At 45.2% G+C, this 3,822-nt stretch overlaps 1 pseudogene; it reads right to left on the bottom strand.

Moving 5' to 3' along the window:
* Positions 1 to 1,451: 1,451 nt before the first annotated feature.
* LOC138266554 (tubulin alpha chain-like) lies at positions 1,452 to 2,726 on the bottom strand (annotated as a pseudogene).
* Positions 2,727 to 3,822: the final 1,096 nt, after the last annotated feature.

The raw sequence follows: 3,822 nt of genomic DNA, 5'->3' as shown, positions 1-3,822 counted from the left end.
GTAGCGCATTGCAGGAGCAAAGTAAGTGCATCAGAGCTTAAACTTCATTGTCACAAAGACAGCAAGCACTCAATGAAGGCTCCCTCTGCCAAGGAAGAAGATGCAATGCAGAGGGAAGTATCCCTAAACTATGTTTCAAAAAGTTCTCCTTGATGGTTCTTGAGTACTCAAAGTTGAAATATTTTTGGGGTGTGAGTGATCTATAATTTTTCAGGGTCATCCAGGCATGAGCTCTGTCTGCAAAGATGGTCTTGTCTTCAATTACTTTTATTGCTTTCCATGTCAGCTTTTTGAATGTTGTATGGCTAGTATGAGTTTCCCAGAGCTGAGTTAGTCCAGTTGCTGTCAAAGACTTCTGGAGATAAACGCTGACGCCCGAGATGTCCCTGTACTGCCGTTCCTGCCATAGGTAGTGGTTCAAGAAGTTGGAGTCTGCCTTTCTGATTTTGTTACAGCAAATTATGAATGCCCCTCCCCTGGTCAAAGTTTGTTTTTGCAGGCCAAATTCCAGCCTGATCTGGGCCGGTAATGTATAGCTCGGAAGATTGAAGATTACTCTATATGCTTTTTTCATTGTGCTAGCCAGAATTATAGCGTTACTGCCTATAGAAGTTTGCTGCTGTATGTTAAGTTGGAAAAAACTTTGCTTGTACTACGTGCAGGAGTGGGGACAATGTAGGCCTAGTCAGTCTCGATTTAAGATTTTTTAGTGTTACCGCCAGTGCCAGACCCTTCATGCTTTGTCTCTTTCAGGCAGACGAATGGGCCCACTTTGTCGATTATCACTCCTAGAGCGATTTGTACTCTGCTGCAGGCTCAATCTGAGGGTTGGCCCAGAACCAGGTGTGCTTTTTTTGTTGTTGTTGATGAACATTGTTCTTATTTTGTTGAGACTGATGTTCAACCCATTCTCAACAGAATATTTTTGCATTGTATTAAGAAGGCTCTGCAGCCCCACCTGGGTGTTGGTCAGCAAGACCACATCATCAGCATACATGGAAGATGGAAAGTGCCATGTCCCCTAGTTTTGGGGCATGAGAGTTGCACATGTTAAACCTCGGTATCAAGTCTGCCAAAAAGAGGTTATAAAAAGTGGTCTTGCATATACAACCCTCCTTCAGTTCTTTGCTTGTAGTTATTCATCTGGAGAGGTGGGTTCCAGTGCCCAGCTTGACCTGGACCCAGTTGTTCATGTGAAGCATTACGAGCAGGTCTAGCAGCTGGCCACGGGATATTCCAAAGGATCAGCTTGCTTTAGAGTATTCACCAATCCACATGGTCAAAAGTGCCTGAAAGTCAATAAAGCCAGGTGGAGGGGCTGCTTGGAAACTTTTGCTGCATCTATGGCAGGGACATAGGCAGAATGTTAGTTGAAAAAATGGCTTTCCATTCATGATAAAAGGACTAAAAAGGAAATTGTCCCTCCACCACAAATATTAAATCACTTCCACCTAATGCTCTTCACCTTCCTCTTCTTCTCCCTCATAAGAAACTAATCATACTGTTTATTATCCTTAACCAGGGCTGAAATGTCCCCCAAGGCGTCCGAGAACTCTGCTTCCTCCTTTCCCTCACCCATGTACAAGTGGACAAAGCCACGCTTAGCATATATCAGGTCAAACTTGTGTTCCAAGAGAGCCCATACCTCAGCGATGGCTGTGATGTTGCTCCACATGCACACGGCACACTGCACCAGATGAGGAGGCTGGTAGTTAATATAACTTTAAAAAACAGTTGGACATCAGTCCACAAACTAGATGCTACGCTTTGTCTTTATTGCTGCAATAGCAGAATTTGCATCTTTGGGCACCACATCGTCATGGTACAGCAGGCAGGAGGCCATGTATTTACCATTGTGCGGGTCACATTTTATCATCTGGTTGGAAGACTCAAAGCAGGCATTGGTGATCTCTGTGACTAAAAGCTGCTTGCGGTAGGCTTTCTATGGAGAGATCACTGGGGCACAGGCGGACAGGGGAAAATTAATCTGGGGATAGGGCACCAAGTTGGTCTGGAACTCTGTGAGGTTAACATGGAGGGCACCATCGAACAGGAGAGAGGCTGTGATGGAGGACACAATCTGACTTATTAATTGTTTGAGGTTGGTATAGGTTGGATGCTCAGTGTCCAGGTTCCTTCGAAAGATGTCAGAGATAGCTTTGTTGCCCATCATGAAGGTGCAGTCTAAATGCTCCAGGATGGTGTGAGTGGACAGGATGGAGTTGGAGGGTTCAACCACAACAGTTGACACTTGGGGTGCTGGGTAGATGGCAAATTCAAGCTTTGACCTCTTGCCATAATCTACAGACAACAACTGCATCAGAACATAAAGGCTGAGACCGTGCAGCCACTAAAGCTATGAAAGGCCAGGAATCCTTGAAGGCCAGTGCATAGGTCCGACAGCTTTCATATTCCGTCAAATACTTGATCAGTTATCTACTTGCCAATGCTGCAAAGCTCAAGGGCATAATTAATGTTAGCATCTTATTTGCCACTTATAAGCTGCTCTGGGTAGAAGTCCCGGTTCGAGATTCCACGACACTGGGCTCCTGGTTACAAAGACAGCCCGGGGCACGTGCTTCCCTGCCCAAGTCTGACCATAAACAGCCTTGTCACTGGGCATCTGTCTGTCGGTTGAATGTCATGCTCGAGGCAGTACAGCTCCCAGCAGAAATTACCCATTTTGACCCGACCTGGCCGACATGGGCTGAAATACATTCCGTCATGTTTGTACCTCTTCCGGTTGGTTCTGGTCTCACTTCAAGCTGTGTGACGAGTCTCTGTGAGAAGAATATTAGTGGTTGTGTCTGTCATTTTGGGAAACCTATCTGATTTAGCAGGATTGCTGCATTCTTAGAGACCCATAATGTAAGCTTGTCTAGCAGTGTCCCTGCAAAGTATTTGTCCTTGTTATTGATGAGGGGCAACCAGTCGGTACTTTTTCGCCAGACTTATAACCGCTTGCAAAAATTATTGACATTATAGATCCTCTCCATGATGCTGGCAATGTGCCTAGGAGCCTGATTTGAGAAAAGAGTGGTTCCAAGATCTCTGCCCAGTGCTCCACGTTTTGCTTGTAGAGAGGCACAGGTATACTATTGAGGCCCTGAGCCCCGTCGTGTCTGCCTTTTATGATCTGTTGTCTGGTTAATTTGATGTGACATTGTCTGGATGCACATTCAGAGCCAGCTGCTAGTTGAGAATGGCACAAAGAAAGACTAGTTCCCTTTAGGTCAGTGACATTGGAGGTTCATTTTAAATTTCCCCCTGCTTCTTGGCCCATGGGATTTGTGGCTGATTGCTGGTTGAAATGTTCCACCCAGGATTCTTCAGATATGTGAGATGTGACTCCTCCATGGGATGGGTGCATTAGCTTGTTGATTGCCCCACCAGAAACCTATGCTTCAATTTTGCATGATATCTGAAAACAGTCTGGTCCATAGCTCATCTTCCTCAGACATGTTAAAGGTCAACATCACCTTCGTAAGCATATTTTTATATTGTCCTAAAGCTGCTAGAACACCAGCGTCCCCAGGTTTGTAGCAAAGAGTTCTTAAAATATTGTACTATTTATTGCCTTCCTAAGTTGCTTCAGTTGTGTTTGCTGGGCCCTGGGAATGCTCCCCATCCCACTAGGTATTTTGTTAAGCCTTTTGTTGGGTGTGGTAGCAAATGCATCTGCCAAACTTCTGGTGAAGTGCTCCTATCTTTCAAAAGTGCAGGTGAATGCTTCCATTGGTGCTTGCAACAGTACCATTGCTGACTTTGACAGGTCCTTTATAGTCGACTGTGAGTACTTCGGGTCGTATTTATAGGCCCCTA

The sequence above is a fragment of the Pleurodeles waltl genome, chromosome 11 (assembly GCF_031143425.1).
Source record: "Pleurodeles waltl isolate 20211129_DDA chromosome 11, aPleWal1.hap1.20221129, whole genome shotgun sequence".
Lineage (NCBI taxonomy): Eukaryota > Metazoa > Chordata > Amphibia > Caudata > Salamandridae > Pleurodeles > Pleurodeles waltl.
The sequence above is the reverse complement of the archived record's forward strand: the minus strand, read 5'-3'. Positions and strand labels throughout refer to the sequence as shown.